Source organism: Marmota monax, unplaced genomic scaffold (genome assembly GCF_021218885.2).
Source record: "Marmota monax isolate L192 unplaced genomic scaffold, Marmota_monax_Labrador192_F-V1.1 WCK01_AAM20220418_F8-fsc00400, whole genome shotgun sequence".
NCBI classification, from domain to species: Eukaryota; Metazoa; Chordata; class Mammalia; order Rodentia; family Sciuridae; genus Marmota; species Marmota monax.
The window spans coordinates 134,873-160,620 of NW_026692772.1; the positions used below are offsets into that span (position 1 = coordinate 134,873).

Below are 25,748 nucleotides of genomic sequence, written 5' to 3' on the forward strand. Positions count from 1 at the left end.
TGCCATGTGGCCACAGTGGTCTCCAGGAGGCCACCGAGGATGCCTTGCTGAGAAGGTCACACCTGCATGAAGATGGATGGGTGGAGAAGCTTCCAGAGAGCAAGGAACAGACGTTCAGAAACGCTGAGCTGGTGTACACATGGCACAGTGCGGGAGCGGCAAGTCCAAGGTGGCAGGAGATGTCCCCCACGAGGATGACAGGTGGCAGGGAGGAAGGGGACAAACCACAGAGTTTCAGGGCCTCGGAGAGCACTTTCTGTGGCTTTGAAATTGGTAACAGTCATCAGTTCACTTTCACAGCACATGAGGGTGACACAGAATGGCGCAGTGTCACTGATCAACACCCACGGGATGCCAAACACCCAGGAATGAAGAAGGGCATCGGAGTGGGGGAGCCGAGGTCAGGGCACGCACCCCTGCCACTGCCTGGCCCTGGGTCCAGGATCCTCACAGCGGCCCCTTCCTACCCAGAGAGCAGGGTCCAGCACAGCCCGCTGCATCAAAGGCCACATGTCACACTGCAGCTTCCACCTCTGAAGTGACCTCAAGGATCCCTGAGCCTTTGTGCAGACCAAGTTTCTAATGGCTCGGGTCTGCCTTCACGCCTTCAGCACGGCAGTCAGTTCACATTCCTGAAGAAGACTCCTTGCACGACACTCTCTGAACACACCCGTCCGGAAGTGCTGAGATATGTGGAACAGGGACTGCCCAGAGCACGCGGCTGGGTGAGGGTCATTGATGAGGCCAGAAGACTAAGGTGCATGGCTCCTGATCCTGCCCAGGACGGCAGACCAGAAGGTGCCACTGCTCCGGCCCTGCCACCCCGCCCTGAGGACACACAGAGGAACAGAACGGGACCTGGACAACCAGACGCACTTGTGGGACAGGGAGGGCACCACCGGCCAGGCCTGGGCAGAGCTTTCTGGCCACGACAGGCTCCATCCCACTCTGCGACATGACAGAAAGCCACGGCTGCCACCGCGGGGCCATCTGTCACTGCCTCAGGAAAGCACAGCCACGGCATGAGCACAGTGACTGTGAGGCCCATGTCCTCCAGCACAGAGGGCCACTGGCAGCTGGGACCTCTGCAGCTCAGCAGCGCCGCTCCAGCAGCCCTCTGCCTGGAATCGCTGGGCGGGCGCACGGACACAGAGAGTAACTGGAGCACCGCAGGAGGGGACGCAGCAACCTAGCAAACCAAGGCGTGGGCAGGCCATCACAAGCCGAGGCCCACGGTCAGGCTCAGCAGAACCTACCGGGGAAGAACACGGGGAGCATAAAGCCAAGCTCAGGCGTTTTCCTGCAAAGTCCTAAAAAAGGAAAGAGACACAGAGAAAACACCATGTTTTCAGAGCAAAGAGGTTTGGATAAAATATAAAAGTATCCGTACCCACCTAACAGGATCTCTAGAAAGGAAAGGGAAAAAAGCAAGCCGAGCAAATACTCTGCAAAGGACTAAGCGTTTCCAAGAATTCGACTGAAATGACTGGAGCGAAAAAAAAATGGAGAACAATATTCCCATGTGGGGAAGAGGCGAGCAGGGCTGGAACCGTGAGCCGCGAACAGCAGAGAAGGAATCCAAAACAAAAGTTTACAAAGACTAAGAGACGAAAGTCTCTGCACGCCTGGCTAAGGAAAAAAGAGAGAAATATACACACCAATGGATTCAATAAGACAGGTGACCACGGGCACATGAGCACAGTGACCATGAAAGAAGACCGCTCAGTCTTACAGGTGACTCTGAAAGTCTACAAGGACAGGCCGTTGCTTGTAAACATCAACTACAACGTTCATCCAAGACACGACCAGGGAGTCGGAGAGACTGGGAAGGAGACGGACCTAGCTCTCCCACTGAAAATGACATCCGGTTCCGAAGCTCAAGACCCCTCACCCAGTGCTCTGAACTGCTGGCCAATGTGGAGCTGCTGCAGACCACGGGGGAGACCAACCTTAGAGGACTCCTGAATCTTCTCAGGAAAGCCGACACAACGTAAGACCAGAAGTCACAAACCTCAGACCAAGGGACATGTGACTGCAGAGGCACAAGGCTAAAACCCCAGCGCAGTCCACCGATGTGCAAGAGTGGCACACTAGTGGGCAAATGACGACAAGCAGAGTTTATCCCAGGAATGCAAATGCGATTCCATGTTTACTCTTTGAACAAACACCGGGGAGACCGTGCACAGAAGAGTTGACGTCATTCACTGTGGAAGCAGCCCCAACATGCATCACAGGTGCGTGGATGGGCACATGTGACAGGCTGGTGTGCACACTGAGGAAGGTCACTCCCCAGTGCAGAGTGGACACCCTGTAGCCTGGACAGGCTCTGAAACCCTGTGCTAGTGTCAGGAACCAGCCACGGAAGACAGCATCCAGATCCCACCCCACAAGTGAGCACGGGCCAGCGGTCCCCCCAGCTAAACTGCATGGTACATGCCATTGTATTTCAATAACGCTATTTTTAAAAGAAAAGGCAAGGGGCTAGAGATGGGGCTCAAGCGGTAGCGTGCTCGCCTGGCATGCGTGCAGCCCGGGTTCGATCCTCAGCACCACATACAAACAAAGATGTTGTGTCCGCCGAAAACTAAAAAATAAATAAATACTAAAATTCTCTTTCTCTGTCTCTCTCTCTCTCTCTCTAAAAAAAAGGAAAAGAAAAGAAAGAAAGAAGAAGAAAAGGCAAGCCTACAACAGCAGGCCAGAGACTGCCACGGGCTGGACTGACTGACACTGGGTACTGGATTTATCCCACCCTCTGGTTTCCCTACAAGTCTAGAATTTTGGTTTTGTGCCTAGCAGAGGATGTCCAGGATTCCACCTCAGCACAGACGCTGGGCCCTGAGTCCCCTGAGTGGCCTGGCAGGTGTCTGACGTCAGTCACCATGAGGCACGGCTGAAGGGCCCGAGGGTCCCGTGTGGCTCCATTTTATACCTCACTGAAACACACCAGAGCAGAGTATGACTGCGACTGAGTCCTGAGGCCGGCCACCACCGAGCTGGGGGCACAGGTCCCTGCCCAGAGGCTGCTGGTGCGCTTGCACTGGTCCCCCTCGAACAGCAGGAACCCCAGGCGAAACTGCTGGTGGGGACAGGGAGAGGAACCTGCTTTCATGCTGATTAGTAAAATAGGTGCTTCCATGATCATAGGCTCTGGCAAGACTCAACCTGGCAACAGCAATTAAAACAAAACTCACTTCAGCCTCAATAACCCAACACTAAGAATCCCCCCAAAAATGAAAGTGCTATTTTACTGAGACTCTAGGTAGTGGGTGAATCATGAAGAACACAAAGAGGTGCCCATTAAGAGACTATGCCCACCAGGTGTCCGAGCAGGATCCTGGACCCCAGAGGCTTCACACACGTTGCCATCAGCACCTCCTGATCCTCACAGTGGTGGCCCACACACCCACCTTGTCCAGTGGTCTCCTGGTGGCCACCTCCAAAACCCTCTCTCCTGACCCCACACCATGAGCACCCCTCTCAGTCACAGCCTGACCACAGGGGACCCCTCCAGATTGATCCACGCCTACCAGTTACACTCTGTGGGAAACCTACCAGGGAATGCCAGGCCCGAGGAACACTAGGCCCCAGGGAGGGCTCTGGCCCACAGCCCCTCGGCACCCTTGCTCCTGCAGCTGGTGTATGTGGTGCTGGCCGCTGCCCTCCCTGTCTGCCAGGAAGCTGGGTGGTCACTGAGTATGTTCTGGAGAGCGGCCTCTTCTGTCTTGCTGAACCAACACCTCAAAGCTGACCTGCCACCCCTTGGGGATCTCAGAGCAGCCATCATAGGGGAAGGAAGTGGACACAGGCCTAGGAGAGTCCTGGGGTGAATACTATCACGAGCACACCTCCAGTGACAGGCACCTTGCAGGCATCTGGTCCCCCAAACCCACAGCCACTAAGCAGCAGACTGTTGTCTACAGTATAAATTAGAAGTAAACAAACTGACGCTTTGGTTAAACAGAAAAACATAAGGGAAATTACCAACTATACAGAACTTGATGACAAAGCAATGCATGTCAAAGCTTAGAGGATGCTGTTCAAACAGAGGTATTCTGCTTTGATCATAACAGAAAGCAAGGAACTGAAAATAAACCAGCTGGAGGCAAAAACTACCAAGAAAACCCCAAAAAGCAAACAATCAAGGGCAAAATCCTTCCCCCCGCCAAAAAGAGAAAAGAATGAGATGAGGCGCTGCAGTGACAGCACCCACAGGGTGACCAGCCCAGAGAGCTGCAGACGGGCTCACCTCCAGGAAACACAGCAGCCCAGAGAGCAGGCAGAGACCCCCTATACCCACAGCTCCACCCAGAAAATGAAACTGCCCCAAATATACCTTTCAGCCACAGAAAATCTCAGATTAAAACAAAACACTGCTTTGTCCCTGTCGACCTGGAGTCAGGACACCCTCGGTGTGAGGAGGGGCACCCGTGGGAGAGGGGCCTGGGATGCCCTGCTGGAGTGGCCTGTGGGACTCAACACCATCAAGAACCTGCACAACCCAGAGCTAGAGTCCATCCTTGGCACTGCCTTCTGTCAAGGCCATAGTAGGTGCATTCCTTTTCTGAGATCACTTGGGCCACCGCCCTGAGGATCCAGGAAGAGCTAATGGCAACATGTGCCTAGACATGGACCACGAACAGCATGAGCCCGGATGTGGACCAGGAGCGGGAGGAGCCCAGTCGTGGACCAGGAGCGGGAAGAGCCCAGTCGTGGACCAGGAGCAGGAGGAGCCCAGTCGTGGACCAGGAGCAGGAGGAGCCCAGTCGTGGACCAGGAGCAGGAGGAGCCCAGTCGTGGACCAGGAGCAGGAGGAGCCCAGTCGTGGACCAGGAGCGGGAGGAGCCAGGATGTGGACCAGGAGCAGGAGGATCCAGGATGTGGACCAGGAGCAGGAGGAGCCCAGTCGTGGACCAGGAGCGGGAGGAGCCCAGTCGTGGACCAGGAGCGGGAGGAGCCCAGTTGTGGACCAGGAGCGGGAGGAGCCCAGGATGTGGACCAGGAGCGGGAGGAGCCCAGTCGTGGACCAGGAGCGGGAGGAGCCCAGTCGTGGACCAGGAGCGGGAGGAGCCCAGTTGTGGACCAGGAGCAGGAGGAGCCCAGTCGTGGACCAGGAGCAGGAGGAGCCAGGATGTGGATCACGGGCCAGAGGAGTCCAGAAGTAGACACAGGAGGGAGGAGCCAGGACGTGGACCAGGAGCTGGAGGAGCCTGGACGTGGCCCAGAAGCGGGAAGAGCCCAGGCGTGGCCCAGGGCAGGAGAAGGCCGGACATGAACCACGGGCAGGATGGCAAAAGGTGGACTAGACACAGGTGGCCAACCAGGCGGTGTCAGGAGAGTCATAACGCTTCTGCATACAGCAACATAAGTGCTGAATAAAAAGGAAGACAGGATTCATAGAAAAGAATAATTCAAAGACCTTTGAAACTCAGACATGACAGGAGACTGTAAGACGTTTAATAAACACACAGAGCAGTGTCTGAGAAAAGACGCAGGAGAAGGAGAAGGAGCAACATACAGGAGCTGTCCCACACAGACAAAGGAGGACGGAGCCACCAGCTGCTGAGCTCCAGAAAGGAGAACAAGACACAGGCCCACGAGGAGTCAGCAGCCTTACAGCACAGGGGCAGAGTGGGGACACAGGCCCCAGCGGGAGTCAGGGGGGCCACACCTTGGGAACACCTACCAGGTTCATGCACATGTGGAGAACAGAGTAGGATTCACAGAAAGAAGAGACCCACATAGGAAGAAGCCCCACGCGAGGCACAAAGTGGGAGGTCCGCAGGAGCCAGGAGCCTGCACCCCACAGCACAAGGTGAGGAGGTTCACAGGAGGAGCCAGGAGCCTGCACCCCACAGCACAAGGTGAGGAGGTCCACAGGAGGAGCCAGGTACCTGCACCCCACAGCACAAGGTGAGGAGCTCCACAGGAGGAGCCAGGTACCTGCACCCCACAGTACAAGGTGAGGAGGTCCACAGGAGGAGCCAGGTACCTGCACCCCACAGTACAAGGTGAGGAGGTCCACAGGAGGAGCCAGGAGCTGCACCCCACAGCACAAGGTGAGGAGGTCCACAGGAGGAGCCAGCAGCCTGCACCCCACAGCACAAGGTGGGGAGAGACAGGGACCTCTTGCGGGTTTGAAAGTCACTTAAGACATACAGCCCTCACCTCTTGGGTGGTGGTACATTTTTGTTTGTTTGAAGCACAGAAATGACCACTGCACTTGTTATTTGCAAAGACCATGTCAGTGAATAGATGGATTTGAGAGTAGTGACTGCACCGTAAAGTGGTGACCTCAAGGCTGGTTAAGGAACATGGAAGAAAGACAACGTGGTCCTGCATGAGTGCAGGAGGAGGAGTAACTGGGAGAAGTAGATGGGGCACAGAAGGAAGCACAGGGTCAGGTTCTGCCATGATGGCTATATCAGCTCAGAGGGCCCGGGCACGAGAGGATGAACCTATTTCTATAAAATAGGCAGGAAGAGGCCCAGTACACGCTCAGGTAACCAAGAGCATCGTGGCAAAAAGTCCAAGGCTAGACAATGGGTCTGCAAGTCGTGGACACGTAAACACCTAACAGACCACAGGGAAAGGAGGGAAGGCAGGGTTCTCCAGGAGGGACAGAGGCTTGCAGATGCCCGCCACACTGGGGTGGCGCACGGTGCCCTCTTGTCAGCATTCTTCTATATCACAGCAGGACAGACACACTGCAGCCCATGCTGTGCTCAAATGCTCCTGGGTCTGATCAGCCTGGGGCTAAAGCTGCTCAGATCATTGTTTTTAGGACCTCCAGCACAGCACCTAGAGCAGAGAGAAGGACATGACAGAGAACACACCTAGAGAAGGTGCAGGCACAGTCAGCAGCCACTTCTCCTTCCCTCTGCTGGCCCAAGCGCCTCACACACAGAGCTCTAGCTGCTCGCCCCCTCTTCTCAACCCTATTTATGTGGTGGTATATTTACTACTCAACAAGATAAAACACAATTTGGAAGTCAGTTTTCTCAGTCAGTACTTTTATATCTAGGGTTTTAAAATTAGCCAGCTTTTATAGGAGAGAAGTCAGTCCACACAATCACACCTCTAGCAGACAGTTCAATGAGCTTTGACACAGTAATGTCATCACCCCCACACCAAGCCATACAATGCTTCTGCCCCTGAAAATCTCCCTGGTCCATCACAAAGGCCATGCTAAGAGCACTCCACCCCACCCAGGTCCAGAGCCCACTATGCCATGACGAGACACCAACGCCTTAGTGACACTCTCACATGAGACAGCAGGCTCAGGTGCCCACCCCACTCCAGTCTACACTCCACTGCACCGTGAAGAGATACCAACACCTTGGCGACGTTCTCACATGAGATAGCAGGCTCAGGTGCACACCCCACCCAGGTCTATACCCCAACACACTGTGACGAGACACCAACACCTTGGTGACGCTCTCATGTGAGAAAGCAGGCTCAGGTGCATACCCCACCCAAGTCCACACCCCCCTACACCGTGATGAGACACCAACATCTTGGTGACGCTCTCACGTGAGACAGCAGGCTCAGGTGCACACCCCACCAGTCTACACCCACTACACTGTGATGAGACACCAATTCCTAGGTGATGCTCTCATATGAAGCAGCAGGCTCAGGTGCACACTCCACCAAGGAACCTGTGTTTCAGAGGAAACACCAAATCCTGGGTGATGCTCGTGTATGAAGCAGCAGGCTCAGGTGCACACCCCACCCAGGTCTACACCCCATTCCCTGGAACCTGTGGTTAAGAGGAGACACCAACCCCTTGGTAAACTGCCGTATGGCACAGATGGTCCTGGCATAGAGAGAGTATTCAGTTGGGCCTGATCTTATCACACAGTCCTTAGAAGCAGAGAGCTTTCTCTGGCTCATGTCAAAGAAAGCCAGACATCTCACATTCCATGGACAAAATGGACTTGATGTCCCATTGCTCCTTGGAGGCCCAGGACAGAAATGGAGCAGCCTTTAGACCAGAGAGCAGATCCTGGCTGACAGCGAGCAAAGACTTGCCTGGGGCCCACGAGCAATGGGACCTGCAGGCCAGCAACGCGACTGGACCTGGAGGCATCTTCCCTGACCGAGCTCAGAGGCCGCCCTCCAGACACTCAGTCTTGTGGGGCTCAGAGCCCAGAACCCAGGTGAGCCCATCAGTAGCCTGGCCTGCTAAAACTGTGAAATAATGTCATTACTTTAAGCCACTAAATCTGTGGTCACTGTTACACAGTAACAGAAAACTTAATATAGCCAACCCGAGCAGACACCAATCTGCCTTCCGTCCCTACCATTTCAACCTGTCTAGAATCTCACAGATGACATCTTTTGTTTGATTTCTAGCACTGGGATACAACTTGTTTCATGGATTTGCTGGACAGATCGCCAGCTCTCCGTGCCTTTATTTCGCAGCGCTATTCTTCTGTGTGGGCATACCAACACATCCATCCCTTGACCTGCAGACCTGCACACAGCCATGCACACTCAGGCCCCGTCCTTTGTCCGTGCTCTCCCCTCTCCTGGGCAACACCGAGGACTGGGACTACTGGGCTGCCAGGTGACGTGCATGCTTCGCTCCCAGAAACTGCCAAGGTGCTTTCCCAAGCTTCTGAGCATCTCCTTCTCCTAAGCCCCACCTTTGCACATGAGTGGCAGCTGCACCGTCCACCTTGTCCACCTTTCCAACACCACTCACATGAACCAGAACACGCATGTACACCGTGACTTGGTTCCCAGCAATTTACACATGCGCGTGTGCCACTCAGGTCACCTGTCCAGGGGAAGGGGGGTTCAAATCTCCTGCTTGTTATTTCCCAGGCTCTATGTCTCCCTGACTCTCAAGAGTTCTTTGTTTGATGAAAAGTTTTTAATTATGACAAACTATAATGTATTACTGCTTTTATCCTGTGGGTTTGTATTTTTCTGTGTCCTCACAAACCTGTCACAAAAGTCCTGCCACTGTTATGCCGACACCTGCTGGTAAAGTATTTCAGGTGTCACTTCAGGTAACCAGAGCAGGTGGACGGAGCAGGCAGAGTTGAGCCAAGCTCAAGTGCTGTGCAGTCCCTGTCACCGAGGCGCCTCTGTTTTCACAAAGCTGGGGGGCTACAGCATGAAGGAGTAAGTCAGACACACAGAAGCAGGGCTGCTCCAGGAGCTCAGGAGTGGAGAAACATGTCAGGGAATTTATAAAGCAAGAAAATAAAGTTAAATAAGGAAAGTGCTGTACACCACTAACAAAACAAGAGAACTTTAGGTACTGTCCCATGTCTTCCACTTTGGGCTCTATTTCTGTGAGCCGGATAAGAACTGCCCTTTATTCCCACTGCTTTTGCCTCTCCCTGACCTCTGCTGGAAACAGAGGGGCACGAGTGTGTGTGCAGGAGCAGGAGCCCCGCAGCCCACCACGAGGACATGCCAGAGGCCCTGGCAGAGCAGGCTCTGTGGCAGGAAGCCCCTCCTCTGCCTGCACGAGGCTCAGCACTGGGCTCTGATTCATAGGTGCCTTCTTCCTGGCTCTCAACCCACGGGGGCAACTCCATCTTCCCAGGTGCTCATGAGTCCCAGGTCAGATTCTGACTCCCTGCAGTCCCAGTGGGCACCTAGTCTACCACGTCCTGTCTGCTCTGCCAGGAGAGATGCCTACTTCCTCTCAGCTTCCACCTCACCTAGGATCTGAGTCCACCGTAGGTGCCACCAAGGAAAGCCTCCAAATTAGACCAGGACATCCTTCCTCTGCTCAAAACCTGGCACTCAGGACCCTTACATTCCAACTAAAACCCAAACAGCCTTACAAGTAAGCCCCCCAAGACCTTGGACTGAGCCTATCCCGGCTACAATGACAAGAGTCCACAGCCTGGACTACTGTGAACAACAGAATCATCCACTGCCCTCCTTTCTGCAGGCTGCAGAGGTGCAAGACCACGGTGGGCAGAGGTGGGCGGCTCCTCAGCCTCTCCTGAGGACACTGATCCTGCTCATAAGCTTTCTTCACCTTTGGGCCTAATCACCCCCCAAACCCTACCTCTTAATAGCATTGCCCTGGGGATTAGGTATCAACGTGTGAATTTCAGGGTTCAGACATTCACATGCAGGTGCCCTATCCCTCTGCCCGCCACCTATGCCTCCAGCCTCTCCCACCTCCCTGACGTGGAACTCTCCCCTCCAGCCACAGGCTGGTCACTCCTGAGTACAATGAGCAAGCCCCAAGCCTCCATGGCCTTCGCAGTGCGACTCCGCTGACTGGACTACGTCTTCCCTGAGCCTTGCTCTTCTAAAAGCTCATGCAGCCCACCTATTCAAAACTGGGGTCACCATGCTCAACCCCTCATGCTCGCGGTCACCAGCACTTTACGTTTCTTGCTGCTTGGCACCTTCCTATGTAGCTAGCTGATCTCGTTTCTTGTTGCCTCTCCGCTCAATCCCCTTAGGACATAAGGCAAATCCCAGCACCTAGCACAACACATGGCACAGGCTAAGTACTTGCAGACAGTTACTGAATGAAGGAGGTAAGGAGAAATCTCCAACAGACCTTCTCAAAGCCAGTGTTGCCAGGATGAGCAGGCACTCAGGCGCAGGCACAGGGCACTCAGCGTCGCCCAGCAGCTGGGCCTTGGCTCCACTGAGGAGGCAGCGGTGTAGCCACCTGCTCCGTGGCAACACCACAGGAGGGACTCAGGGCTCCAGCAACCTGCCCACCCAAGCCTGGGAGGCTGGTGGGAGTGGGCACTAGCTGACAGTGCCGGAGGCCAGTGTAGGCATGGTCACAGCAGAATCAGATGGCAAGAATACCAGTGGGCTGACAAGCTGGACCCATGTCCCACACAGACCTCACAACCCCACGACTGAGGCTCCCTCTGACACGGCTTCCTGCCACACAACACCCTGCCCAACCACTCCACCACTACACGTCCACAGCTTCCTCACCCGGGATCACATTCCACGCGGAAAGTACCCACCGTTACTATGAACCTCACAAACCATGTGTAAAATACCACGAGCACCCAAAACACAGGAGGCACTCAACAAACATGAGCTAATCATAACAATGCTATCTTCAATGCATAATGAGTTTAACAGTAGACCCAAAGATTTGAAAAGAGAGCTGTGTTATATTTTGTCTCATTTTTCTATCTTTCTCCATTTCCTTAAATCTCAAACTTAACTATAGCTTTAATTCTATATTCAACAAAGTGTCAATTTCTTGATATTAAAATGTGTAAGCAGTTCTCAGTAGATATAAGCAAGTTTGTTCACGGAACTATCTCACTTTAAGAAAATTTAACATATGCAAGACCCTAACTTACAAAATGAAAGTCTGGGAAAGCTTCACTTCATTCTGTTTACTATTTCAAATCAAGGTTTACAAGATTCTTGGACTAAGGAGAAAGGGACAGTGACTGAAACGTCAGAAGCTAATACATCAGAAAGACAGTGCTGGCCCTGCTTGCCACGGCCCCATGTCCCTGGCCCCTGGAGCCACAGTCCACCCTATCTTGAGATGCTTGTACTTGCTGTCCTCACTCTGCCGCAACATGGGATAAATCTCTGACAAAGGACACACAGAGTTCAGAGGCGAGCAGGAGAGGTAACGTGCCCTCTGCAACAGGGGCAGCAGAATCCCACAACAGCCGGGGTAGAAGAGGAAAGACCCTTTTACCTTCAAAAGCTCAATGTAATTGGGAAGGTTGAGAACAGCCAGAGATGAGACTTAGAGAAGGAAGGATTCTTACTCAGGACTAATTCCATTGTCCTATTAATACCTGAATTTCTCGTGCCTCCCACTGTGCCTAGCACACCACAGTGGGTTGCTAGACGTTCATTCCATAAACTGCTAGCCTGGAAAATCACAGCAGATAAGAAATAACTTCCAAAGGAACAATATTCTTAAAAGTTCCTTTTTTTTTTCTTTGCAGGTCAAAATGTATAAATTAGAAAACTAATGTAATTATTTTCATATTATGACATCCCAGATAACTATTTTGTTCATTAAAGCAAAGATAGAGAAATGTGATTTGTGTTGCAATAAAGCCTTGTTTTCTGCTGAATTACAAGTATGAAGCAACTTTTCTGAAGTTCCATATAGAACAAAGATTCTTCAACCTCAGGCCAAAGCTTATAGCCTTTGCTCCTGACACAGACACTGTGTGGTCCAAGAAGGCCTCCTCTGAACAATGTTTCTAAATGCATAAAGTAAGATTCATAGGGTTTAAAAAAAAAAGGACAAATCATCAGGTCACACATAAAAACAAATATATCAAAATTTGATTCTGACCAATGACCACAGTTGTAATCATGGGCAAACTGCTAGATGATTTGAATTAAATGGTAAAAAGTGCAAATATTTTTTGCCTACACATTCCGTGTCTGTAGGATCTTAGAATTCCTATTATTAATAGAGCCTGTGACAGCTTGCCAAGGTCAGGACATTTAAGTAGCCCTAAAGGTTTTAAATGTGGAAAAGCTGCAGCCATCTCTTGTTCCTATTATGTGCATATACTAAAATCATTTCTAAAATCGCTTTATCAGTACCAAATTAATAACGGTAAATTAATGCTACATTTGTATCACCACTAACATCTATACTGCTCCTCAAAGACGATGTCCATCGTATCTCACTTCCTTCCTGAGACCAGGGCTACAGACAGGAGCACCAACCCAGCTGCAGAGTGCTCCTGGAGCAACTCGGAGCTGCCCAGGTTTCCCTGAGTCTATGATTAAGCAGCACCTTCAGTTAAGGCTGTCCAGCCACAGTATCTGGTAGGTATTTTAGTAGCTAGATATCTCTGTAGGATAGCTTAACCCACTACTCTAAAGAAAAATTCATTTGGGGGAAGCTGAGTTAAAGGGATGCTTCCCCTATTTCAGAAGGTTCCAAGAAGTCCCAGCAGGAAAGTGACTGATCTTGGCTTCTTAAAACAGATAAAAAGTGTTTTTGTTGTTGTTATTGTTGTTGTTTGGTACCCAGGAATTTAACCCAGGGGCATTTGACCACTGAGCCCATTCTTAGCCTTTTCTTTTTTCTTTTTTTAACTTTAGAGACAGGATCTCACTGAGCAGCTAAGTTGCTGAGACTGGCTTTGAACTTGAGATCCTGCTGCCTCAGCCTACCAAGCCACTGGGATTACAGGTGTACAGCACTGCACCCAGCTAAAAAGTTCTTTGCAAATGTGTCTTCCTGAAACAAACTTCTAAGCTGTGGGTACCAAAACTGTATTTCTTGAACACATACAGTGTAACATTTGAAACCAAACCATGTGAAAAATCTTGAGTCACAGTACATGCTGAAATCTTAAGAGTACTATGACTTTTATGGGAAAGAATAAACTAGGTAGAAAAGTGTGATACCATTAAAAGAGGAATTTTTAAAAAACTATTTTTTGCATCTTTCAGGGAAATAAACCATTTTTTAAGAAAATACATAGGGAGAAGGAAAGACCTGTTCCTGGTCTCTTCTTTTTTGCACTTGTAGAACTACCCAACTCCCAGTTAGTGTGACTCATGAACTTTTAAATCACCTTCACAGCTTATGACCAGTAATGACAAACCTCCACAGATTGTTTTAAAATAGCTCATTTCAAAAGCTTCTAAAATATTACACAAAAATCTTGTCTTTCAGACTGTAAGTCCTACCTACAGTGAATCTACTTGAAGTTCTTACAACAGCAGATAAAGCCTATGTTACTTGCAGAGTAAGTGTTGCTCATTTTTCTCTTCTATTTTCTGGGCAGCCTACACCATCATCGTGGAATGGAAAAGGGCAAAAAATAAAGCTGAATAAGTAAGCATCAGTTTACTCAAGCAGAAGTTCATCTCAATCAGAACTGTCAGCTCGGTTACTCCTTTTAAACGGTGAAAACCAGCAAGGCTTCTTAAAAGGACGGCCAGACAGACCGCAGTCTCAACTTCCTAAACCGCAGGACGCCGACTGCAGAGGGGCCCCGAAATCCCCCGGGGGCGACACCCCCTCCCCTGGGAGCCGCGGAACCTCGCCCATGGCGCAGGGAGCGGCCCTGGCCGCCGCGGAACCGGACGCCCGCGAGGCCGCCGCACCTGTGCGAGCCGCACGCAGGTGAGCGCCGCCGGCCGCCAGCGGGAGGAGGCTGCGGCCGGACAGGGCTGGACCCAACCCCCCAGCGGGAGGCCGGGGAGGCCCGGGAGCGGAGGACCGTGGGGAGGGAGAGCGAGGCTGCGGGCCGGACAGGGCTGGACCGCGTCCCGCCAGCGGGAGGCCGGGGAGGCCCGGGAGCGGAGGACGGTCGGGAGGGAGGGCGAGGCTGCGGGCCGGACAGGACTGGACCCGACCCGACCCGCCAGCGGGAGGCCGGGGAGGCCCGGGAGCGGAGGACGGTGGGGAGGGAGGGCGAGGCTGCCGGCCGGACAGGGCTGGACCCGACCCGCCAGCGGGAGGCCGGGGAGGCCCGGGAGCGGAGGACGGTCGGGAGGGAGGGCGAGGCTGCGGGCCGGGCCCGGCCAGACCAGCGTCCCGCGGGCCCGGGTCTCTCCGGCGCGTCCTGAGACCTACCGTGAGCGCCGCGAGCCGGGCGCCAGGAGGTGCGGCGCAGGTGGAGCGTGGCCCCGGTCCCGCAGAGCCGCCGCTGGAGCCCACCGCACCGCACCAGCCGCTCTGCCTCCCGGAGTTCCCGGAGTCTCCCGGAGCCGCCCCGCGCCGCCCGCCGCCTGCGCACGCGCTGAAGCACAGCCTGCCGCCGAGGCGACACCTGCGCCCACAGGTCCCAGCGCCGGCCCCGCCCTCCGGGCTCGCCCCACCCCGGCGTCCCGCCCCTCACGCTCGCCCCGCCCACAGGGGCGCCCCGCCCCGCCCTTGTGACGTTCCCAGCGTCCGCATCGCCGCGCCGCCCCGCCCACCCACGTCGCCCCGCCCACGCCCTGTCCCGGACGTCTGCAGCGCCCGCGTCGCCCCGCCTCCAAGCTCCCCACGCCTACCTCGTCGCTCCGCCCCTCGCCCTGGCACGCCCACGCCCGGTTCCTGGTGTCGGGACTTGGTGCGGTTGGATGAGGCAACTGAAGAGGCGGCGGCCCTCCCTGAGCTGGACTCCGAAGGAGACTACTGTGGGAGCCCCTACCATGTCCGGGAGCTGTTACAGCCCTGGGGGGAGGACCTGCTCTGCTGTCCTTCCAGCCGCCTAGGGTGACTTGCCCTGTCCTGGATCTGTGACAGCTGTAGAGGGACTTCCCCGGCGTTTGGAAGCCTGCGTTCTCTGCTTCCCTAATGCTTCCCCTCCTGCTCCATAGCCCCTGCTTGTGGTGTCTATTTCCACGTGACCTTAGCCCCAATACTACATGCGGAAGCTGCTTAATACTGCCCCTTAGGTCTGCTTGGGCACTCTTCTCCCTCTAGGACCTCCTCTGCTCTTGTCCTGTGCAAGCAGGACTCCCCGTGTCCATTTCAGGCCACACCCCTCTAGGCAACAGTATCTTTATTTGGTGTCCCAGAGGGCCCTGGGCATTTTCACCATGACTTCTTGCTGATGACACCTGTCCAGCATCTTCAGCCCAAAGTCCATTCCCTGTTTCAAATAATGGCACCCTGATGCCCAAGTCAGAAATCCACCAGTGCCCGTTACATCTTCATCCCTCTATGCTAATAGCAAGTGTTATTGACTCATCTCCCCAAGTGGCTCAGATCCACCCCTCTTTCCAATCTGCACTCAGTGTTTCCATCTTTCAATTATCATTCCTCTGACTCATCCCTTGCGTTATTGGAATAGTCACACTGTGTCCTACAGTTAAGCCCCTCTTCACTGCAACCAACATTCCCCTCATGGTTTTTCTGTGATAAAAAATATAGGATCATGATGCTCCTCTGCCCAGAGCTTTTACTGACCACCCATCACCGGTAGGGCTCTTCATGATCTGGCCCCCGGCTGCCGACTTCATCTGCCGTTCTTCCCCCTGGACTCCACAGTAACCATTCCATCCTACAGGTTCTCTCAGTTCCTTGAGTCTCAGTTGAGTGCTTACGTCCTCCATGGGTCCTTTCAGAACTTGTCCTTCCTTTACCCCTTTTGGACTTACTTCTATTGTAATAGTCACACTGTACTAGATCATTTTTATGTGTGCCTGACAGCAATCGCCACTTCTACTCTTGAGAAATAATATGAACTGTGGGTAATAAAGCCTTTCACAACCTGCCTTCCTCATTGGAGATTACAGACGCATACCTTCAGGTTTCCTGGATGAACAATTTGTCTAAATCCTGACTATACACTTTTTTCATCATATAGTTTCAAACTTTCTACCAGTTCTCTGCAATTTAGGCATATAGAGGGTAAAGTCTGAAGCAGATGAAAAGATGGGATATTGACATTGTGCTGCTAACTAGATCACAGTTGCTCCCAGAAAGATCACATTGTAGACGTAAAATGTATCACCTCTCAGAGTTACTGTCAGTCCTTGAGGGACATGCCTGGGGGTTGATTCAGTAACTCCTGACTGGGTGGACCCACATATATAAAGAGCAATCTTTGTACCCTGTGCAAGCAGAGGTATGAAAGGGAGTTCACCTCCTTGGAGTGCCAAGAACATTCCAGTGTGCTCAGCTGCCATCCAGCAGAGTTCACGAACCAGCACTGATGTGCCCCAGGCCTCTTAGTGCTACTCTGGATTGATGACAATTCAGACTTTGGGAAGCATGTTGCCCTGTGGCTAGACCCAGCCTCCCACTAATGACTGGTGCACAGTGTTCCATTCTGAAGAGCTGTAACCAGTGATTTCAGGAGCCAAGCAACAGTGGAAGGTGTGGCAAGCCCTGACTGAGCCGGGTGGGGCCGAGTGATATACAGCAGGGAGAAGCAGTGGCTGAAGGGCCAATTTGGGATTAGATACCAGGCAAAGTCCTTTCTTCCAGATGTATTAGTGAGGAGGCCAGCGAGTATTTCCTGACCAAGCCTCGTTTTAACTTGCAGTCCTAGGGCACAGCCCAGTGCCTGGCACAGAGGCTTAACACATGTGTCTGTGTGGGGAGAGGGGAAAGGTGGAAGTTCTCTTGACTCTGAGAGTTCTGTGTGGCCAGAGTTGCTGTAGAGGACTTCTGCGGACGCTCCAGCTTTGCAGATTAGAAGCAGGTGTCTTTGAAGGCAGCCAGGAAGAGATGTGATTGGAAGAGCCAGGCTTGGGGAAGAGGTGAAGGGGCCAGGGCAAGGGGGAGGAGGAGGCCTTGTGGAATCATGGTGTGATTCATGTGGAGGCAGATGTCGGGAAGCATAGGGAGACCTTAGGCAAGCGAGGCGCCTTCTTGCTGGGATGCCCCTGCCAGGGCACCGAGGCCACAGCTGCCCTCCTGGGCACGGCACCTCACTCTTCCTGATGTCCTCCTCTCTGGCCGTCCTCCTCCTCCTTGGCTGCTCTTGTCAAGCCTGTACTTTCAATCTACTTCAGACATGACCATGACGTGCCAATCCGAACCTCCTGATCCTCGTGGTTTTAAATCCTTCTCTCACAGCAAAGTGGTCTCAAGGGTGGACGTGTCACTCCCACCTGAAACCGCTCAGGACGTAACCTGAGTTAGGAATGAAATCCAGAATTGCTTCCAGGCCAGCAGTGCCTGAGGGTCTGCCCTTCCTGAGCACCCCGTGCTGAGTGCTGTGTGTCCTCCTCCCTGCATCCTTGAGCAGCCCTCAGCCGGCCATCTCCTCTCCTCTCCTACGGGGAAGTTGCTGTGCTTGAAGTCAGGGTGCTGCCAAGCAGCCTACAGCAGACAAGGCACCTTCCTCAGCCAAGGATCTTTCAACCCAAACGTCAAGCTGAGACTGAGCCACGCGGTCCTGGGACAGCCCCCTGCTCAGCGTCAGCTTCTCAGGAAAGCCTCCTTGCCCTGGAACCCCGTTGGGCTCTGCCAGGCCGTAGCCATGACCTGTGACCACCTGGCCACTGTTCACTCTCTCTGGGAAGGTGACTCCTGGTCATCATCCATCTGACAGTGGTGCCGTGGGATGTGCCATTCACCTGTGACATCGACTCCAGTGGCACATGTACCCACTGATGCCTTATTCAACATGTCAGTATCTACCACAGGTTTCTGAAAGGAAGCTTGCTGATAACACTTTCTTTCATTTTTTTCTGTAAAATCACAATACCCAGTTACCAAGAGAGCAGGGTGAGGCCCTGAAGGGCTGCCGTGACCAGCAGCACCCTGGGCCCCACGTGCCTTCCATGCTGGCCCTAGCGCCTCACAGCAGAAACCACAGGTGGAGGTACGTGGTGACCAGGATCTGTCCAGGAGGTGAGAAAAATTGGGCAGGAAGAAAAGGAAGGAGAACAGGATTCAAAAATTAAATCATGATGTAGTTTTCATGTGCACATCAGATAATCTATTGCTCAAATATATTTGGAAGTATCTGGTGAACATGCATATGCTTCAGTTCTTTCAACTAAGAAAATCTCTACTGTGGACATACACCGTTTTGTCTTTCCTGCTGTAGTGACAGACCCCACTGCCACCCACAGCTGTGACCCCCAGGGGGGCATTTCTCCCTCTTCTGGGTACTGGGACTGGCACACAGCTGCCTCTGGTCATGGGCCGCCTTCACAGAGGTTTCCAAGTCAGAGCCTTTAGGAAAGGCACCTTTTCTCTTGGACTGTGAGCACAGTGGGTGTGAGCCCAGAGCTGCTGTTCAGTGTGCGTTGCCATGCGGAGCAGCTGGCCTCAAAGAACAGGCAGAGGTGGGTGGGAAGGAGACAGGAGTCCTGAGGTCTTCTGCCTCCTGTGGGGAGCTGCCTGGTCTCCTGGAAGCCCTGCTGCACGGCACCTTGTTAGACGTCGACGGTCGGACTCACCTGAACCAGCTCCAGCCTGAATGAGTCCCACTGGCCGCGCGTCCCAGTCCCGAGCCTCTGCCGCTGCTAGCCAGCTGTGGCGGAACCAGTGGCCTCTGCAGTGCTTGCTGGTGGTCGACTCGGACCACTTCCCGTCCCTTATGTCATCGGAGTTTTCTGGTCTATGAAAGTGGGATGAGAAGCAGCTCTTAGGTACGATGCCCCTCGGTGGTGCTCCAGATGGAAGCAGCTGCAGGGGCAAAGTGCTCTGGTCATGGTCATCCGTCCTGTGTCACCGATGACGGCAGGGCGCTGCAGGAAGCCGTGTGCAGCTTACCTGCTGAGGGGTGCAGGGAGCTGGGCCTCGTGGGGTGCAGACTCCCCTTCTCTGGAGGATCGGCCCCAGGACCCGCTTCCAGTCTCCGTCCCCAGAGGACCGTCCAGCTAGGCAGGCCCAAGCTCCTCGGCACAGCCCACGACTTCCGTTAAGACTTCTCTACCTGACTGGTAGGACATTCTCATCATCTTTGCAGCAACAGAACCGTTTATTCTCTTTCCACCAGACACTACTTCACATCGAAAATATACTTTGAGGTTTTTTAAAGATATTTTTTAGTGGTAGTTGACACGATACCTTTATTTACTTATTTATTTTTTATGTGGTGCTGAGGATTGAACCCAGGGCCTTGCACCTGCTAGGCGAGCACTCTACCGCTGAGCCACAACCCCAGCCCCATATATCTTGTGTTTTGAAGCTAAAAATCATCTGTTCTCTCAAAAACCTTGAAGACCTAATGTATATTAGACGCATTCGTTCATTTATTCATATAAAATTCTTAAATTCCAGCATATCATATAAAATAGTGACTAGGCATAAATAAGAAAAATCAGAATTACAGGGAATTAAAGTGAGTTAAATGTCAGGAATTAGAACAAAACAGCAGAAATATGCACGAGCCCCTGTTTCCACTTCAGTTTTGGCTCTGATCTCAAGCCACCAGTGGAAAGGAGGTTCAGGCCAGGGTCACAGCTGCAGCGTGCCTCCCCAGGCGGCCCCGAGACAGGCTCCCTCTTGGCGGCTCTCCTCTGTTCACGGACATGGCTCTGCCCGCGCAGGGACAATCTCCACGCACCTCTGCGTGACTGAGCTCAAGGTGCACTGTGCTGTCAACTTTTGGTGAAAAAGAAATCCAGCTCTCGAAACCAAAGCCAGACGTTGCAGTTAGCTGGAGTGTGTCTGCGGGAGTTCTCCTTCACGGTTCCAACAGTCGTCCTTATTGGGACAGTCCAAATAATGTCACTTCAGAGTATTTTTGACTCTGTTGCTTTGTTAGCCAACATAAGTGAATATTCAAAGTACTGAGTTTCTAACTGATAGAAGCCAGGCTTCCTCGACCTTAAGGCCATTAGTGTTTTGGACACAACCACGTGGTGCCTGAGGGCACAAGCAACTCCATCTTCAACCTTCTTCATTCTTTTTTTTTTTTTAATTGGTTCCAGGATTGAACCCAGGGGTTCTCTACCACTGAAGCACATCCTCAGCACTATTTTTTAGTTGTTCATGGATTTTATTCTCTATAATTTTGAGGATGAACCCAGGGCCTCGCACCTGCCAGGCAAGCGCTCTACCACTGAGCCACAAGCCCAGCCCATCCCTAGCCCTCTTTATTCTTTTTTTTTTTTTAATTTTTTTTGTAGTGTTAGGTGGACAGAATGCATGTATTTTATTTATCTAGTCTTATGTGATGCTGAGGATGAACCCAGGGCCTCGCACCTGCCAGGCAAGCACTCTGCCACTGAGCCACAGCCCTTTATTCTTTGAGACAGGCCCCTAAGATGCTCAGGCTGGCCTGGTACCTGTGATCCTCCTGCCCCAGCTCCTGAGACCACAGGATCCCACGGTGGCCATGAAGCCCGGCCACTTCATCCCCTCATTGATTCCCTCTGCCTCACACAGTGTCCTGGGCGGGCGGGCCCTGTGCCCCATGCTCCCACCGCACTGCTCCTACTTAAAGAGCCAGGGTGGGTGGTGCCTTCAGGGACTTGAGCTCCCAGGGAGGGACGTGTGGGGAAGCTGCGCTCCTGTGTTGGCTCCAGGGCTGCCGCGTGTCAGGACTACCTGGAAAGCACAGCTCGGAGCATGCGCAGACCTGGCTCGGCCTCCTCCAGGGCTGCTCATTGCTGGTGTGGGGAGCACAGCCCTGAGCTCCTCCACCCCCTCCTCCCCTCTGGGTAGCAGGGTGTCCCAGCTGACCCCAGCTGGATGGCTTTGACAGGACTGGGCACTCAGCAGCCACTGTGGGTGTCTATGTGCATGGTTTTTAGATTTTTCCTGACAATGTTTTCTGAGAGAAAGAATGAAAGAAATGGCCAGGGCGGGGGGTCGATAGACAGAAGGGGTCTGGGGCTCTCCTCTCTCTTGGGGCCGCTGAGTGACCCTCCCCCTTTCTCAGTCCCCGAGGGGTGGGCTGCAGGTTCTACACTGGACGCTCTGAGGGCAGTGTCCTTCTGCAGGAGCTGCTTGGCCCTGGTCGGGGTCAGGAGCTAAGTGCTGCACGCAGCCTGTTCCACTTCCTCAGCAGCCCTACCTCGTGAACCCTCCAGAGCTGGGGCACACGGGGCCCTTGGGGAACAGACATGTCCCCTCAGCATGCTCTCTGGGCAGAGCCAAGGGAATGCAGTCGGGTGACAAGGAGCCAAGAGGCCCTGGCTGTCCCAGCAGCCCCTGGAGCCAAGGCCGGAGACAGGCAGGCCTTCACCATCACGCCGTGCTCCAGGACGTCGGGTGTGAGGATCACTTGTCTGGAATCTTCTACCAACGAGCTTTATAACTCCAGAACTGGAAAGGGCCTCAGAGACCTACTTGTTAAGATCCCTTGCTGCTGGGGCTGGGGATGGGGCTCAAGCGGTAGCGCGCTCGCCTGGCATGCGTGCGGCCCGGGTTCGATCCTCAGCACCACATACAAAGAAAGATGTTGTGTCCGCCGAAAACTGGAAAACAAATAGTAAAAAATTCTCTCTCTCTCTCTCTCTCTCTCTCTCTCTCTCTCTCTCTCTCTCTCTCTCTCTCCCTCTCTCCCTTGCTGTACAGATGAGAAAACTTGCGCTCAGGAAGCAGGGTCTCCAGGCTGGCGGTGGACACTGGTAAAGCCAGGTGGAATTGACTCCTGAGCACCTGGACGTGCCTCAAGGAAACTCTCCCCCGGGGTGTCAGGAAGCTTCACGAGGGACTCTGCCAAAGCGCAGTCCCCGTCCTCCTGTATCCAGAGACGGTGACAGACTCAGTGGCACCCACGTGCTAGTCGGAGGACAGGCAAGGGTGCATGGCCCACGGGGTCTCGTTGTTCTGAGTTGTGGTATCTGTGGTACTCTGACGTTATGAAGGACATAAGGTGATCGAGATTTACCAAGCTCAGTTTCACACCTCTTGGCAAGTCGGAGCTTTTATGACTTGTACACGCATGTAGCACACGTGCACACACACTACATCTCAGACAGACTTGGTTGTGAAAGTAAGAAGTGCGATAGTGGGCCAGCTGCAGGGGCCACACCTGTGACCCCTCGGGGAGGCTGAGGCAGGAGGATTGAAGTTTGAGGCCAGCCTGGGCAAGTTAGCAAGACCCTGCCTCAACATGAGAAGTAAATGGGAGTCACTGGGTAGTGGAGTGCCCCTGCCCCACCCTGGACCAGGAGAGGTGCCCTGGAGGAGCCACACAGTGCCTCGTGCTCAGCGCCACTGGCTGACAGTCCAACCCCGAAGCTGCCATGGAGCCCACTCTCTGGACATGGGGCTTCCACGTTGAGTTTCCTTGTTGAAGTTCACTTCCCAGTCGAAAGGAAAAGGGTGAAGGACGACTTCACGTTTAGTGATGTAGAAATGTGGCTGGAAAGTATTCAGTCATGGGAACGTTTCAAACAAGTACTGACATCTGGCAGGAAGAAGTTTACTGACCTGTTGAATTCACTTCTAATTTTTAACTCCTTGGGTTCCCGAATCTTTCATCCTCTTATCTCTGAGACTAGCCCCACAGGAAAACAACAACTGACTTTGGGCAAGTAATATCCCTGGTGTGTGCATTAAAGTCTTCTTGTGCATTCTGAGATAAAAGTTTTCTGATTCAATTGCTTTCTACAAGTTTTGTTCTGTCAATGTTTCAAATTCTGTGTGTATGTGTGTGTCTGTGTGTGGGGGGGGGTGTGCGTGTGTGTGTGTGGGTGTGGTGCTGGGGTCAGATTCTTTTAATTCTGAATGACTCTCTTTATCAAATTAGAATAGTTTTACTGTGATAGGAAGAAGCCGTGCCAGTGGCTGAAAACAGTGCTGACATTTAGATCTCAGCCACTGGCACCAGACAGACAGTAGGACGTTTGAACATCCTGAATGAAGCCCTCATGGAGGAGGGTGCTTGATACCACCGCCTGCTGCACGTGAACATGTGTAAAACTGAGTTCAAAGACTTCATGAAATGCTCTCCCTGTGACTCACATTTTCTGATATTTTATTGTATTTCATTTAAAAAGCGGCTAATCATAGCTAAGCAAATTGTTTTCTAGCCCCCTAAACAAAACACAACTGTGGTTTGAAACACAGGGAGCAAGAGGTCTCCCTGGAAGGAGCAATGTGTACTGTTCTCTTTCATACAGAATGGAAATTTACTTCCATCCAGACAGGAAAAAATAGATCAGGTGTGGTTTATGTACTAGTTCATTTTCTATTTCTATAACAAAATACCTCAGGCTGGGTGATTTATGGGAAAAGAGGTCTATTTAGCTCCTGGCTTTGGTGCTAACAGTATAATCAGGCAGCCTCGTCTGTTCAGCCTCTGGTGAAGGCCTTGTGACTGGCGGCATCACAGTGGTGTCACAGTGAGGTGACATGGTGGGGCGGGAAGAAGAATCACCTGGCTAGACAGGAAGCCAGAGAGACTCGGGGCCAGCTCACCTTGTTGCAGGGCCACTCCTCAATCCTCGGGAGCTAACTGGAACCCGGAACCACAATGACCCCCTGTGTGAGGAGGCGCCCTGGCCCCTTGCCTCCACCTGCCCCCCTTGCAAAGCTGGCGCCACACTGAGGACCAGACTCTTGCGGACACAACCTGTGGACGTGGTCGCGTAGGCGTCCTAGCATTGCCCACAGGACTTGGCCCGTGGCTCCTCATCTTGCCTGTGTTGTCCTATCCACAGTTCTCCTTCTCTGTGGTGAGTGAACGCCACATACCCATCATGCAAAGCCACATCTCTGTCCACCCACGTAGAGATGAAATCGCTGGCGGCTCGCCGGCAGGGGAGGTGTGGGTCATCGGCTGAGTGTGCGCCACACAAGGCTGAAGCAGAGTGGGACGGTGGGGCACGCCTGAGCAGGAGCCGGCTGTCTGCGCCGTCAGGCCTGGAATTAGAGGTGGCTGGCTTCTAGCCTTCTCCAATTTCATGTGCATTCTGGAGACAAGATTGATCTAGAATGTCTTACGATAACTCATAATTCTCAACTTCTTTGGTTCTAAGCAAATGATTGTTTGTTTAAACCAGAGAGTGTTTTGCAGCGCTATTAACACAGCATTGGTGGGTTGCACCCGGCCAAGTAGAACTGACTCTTTATCCTCTACCATATCTGTATCCTAGCAAGAGTGGATTTATGTAGACAGCAGGGCGTGGAATTGCACAAACAGCGTGGTCTCGCACGTTTTCATGACTGTGGCATCAGCCGTGACCACACAGGCACACACATATGCATCTTGGACGTGGCATTCCCTGTGATGCTGAAGTGGAACGTGTACTGCTCTGGTGTAGCACCACGGTTTTAACACCTTAAAGCTTCTGATGTGTTTGATGCGGTTGAGGAGGAGCTTGCTGTAACTAGTTGACAACATGCTTACCCCTCTTTCTGTGCATTAGAAGTAGGAGAGTATTTCTTAAGGAAATGTGGCCAATGTTCACATTTGGCTTTCCTTTCTCTCTCTTTTATCACTAATTATCCACTAATTCAGATACTTTTATTTAACAAATATCTGTTTTCTTGGCAAATGGCAGGCACAGAGGACACAGGAGTGCCCTGCTTCTGGACTGGGATCCTGGCGCCTGGCTGGGTCTTCCTGAGGCTCCGTCTGACCGCCACACCCTCCCTGGAGGTCAGCTGGCTCCCCGCTTTCTCTATGCCTCTGCAGAATTGCTCTGTCACAGGGCCCACGTGTTCTGCTGGTGACCGAGGGCAGAGACTGAGGGGAGCATCCTGTGTGTGCCATTCAGGCGGAGGCTGCCTGCGGAGGCCAGAAGGCGGGGCTCGACCCTGGAGCCCGCCTGGCCTGCGCTGACTGTGCTTGCTCCGGCCTGCTTCCCCTGGCCTCCTTAGGACCCGGCCCTCTCCCTGGGCTCTGCTGTGAGCCAGCAGTGTCTGGCTAAATCTCCAGTCAGCAGTTTAGGGAACAACACTGAATTGGTTTTTCCTCCCTGACTTTTTTGTCCTGTTTCCTGAAACGTCTCTATTGCCTGAGACGCCGTTGAAGTGGGTTTCAAAACACTACACAACACAGAACGATAAGCACATTTTTATTTGGATCCAGATTTCAAACTCTGAGAAATAACTTTCTTGCCTTTCTCTCTTTGTCATATTTACCAAATCTTCCAGGGAGGATCACACTGTGTTGAGAAGCCGGGGGAAGTTTATATCCTAGGTCAGAATCTAACTCCTCTATTAAAGGAATCCAAATAGGAATACATATTTAACAGTCTAATAACATTTCATTTTAAGTTGTTGAAAGGCTCACACAATTTTACCTGCTTTCTTTTTTATTTCTATAAAATTAAGCTTTATAAAGCATTATACTTTTTAAAATAATTCTTTTAAATATTTGCATAGTGCTTTGGCATAAATTCCCTGCTGGTTGGGGCACAGGCCTGGCCTCCTTCCATCCCTGATAGAGTGAGCTGCCCTTCCTCCACAGGGCGGGGTGGAGCTCCAAGAG

At 52.7% G+C, this 25,748-nt stretch overlaps 1 protein-coding gene across 1 annotated transcript in view; it reads right to left on the reverse strand.

The window, feature by feature from the left end:
- Usp53 (ubiquitin specific peptidase 53) overlaps positions 1-14,703 on the reverse strand; it is a 56,667-nt gene extending 41,964 nt beyond the window's left edge. Inside the window, exon 1 of the mRNA XM_046447110.2 lies at positions 14,537-14,703. The gene's annotated coding sequence lies outside the window, so the exon portion shown is untranslated. The remainder of the gene's footprint in view (positions 1-14,536) is intronic.
- Positions 14,704-25,748: the final 11,045 nt, after the last annotated feature.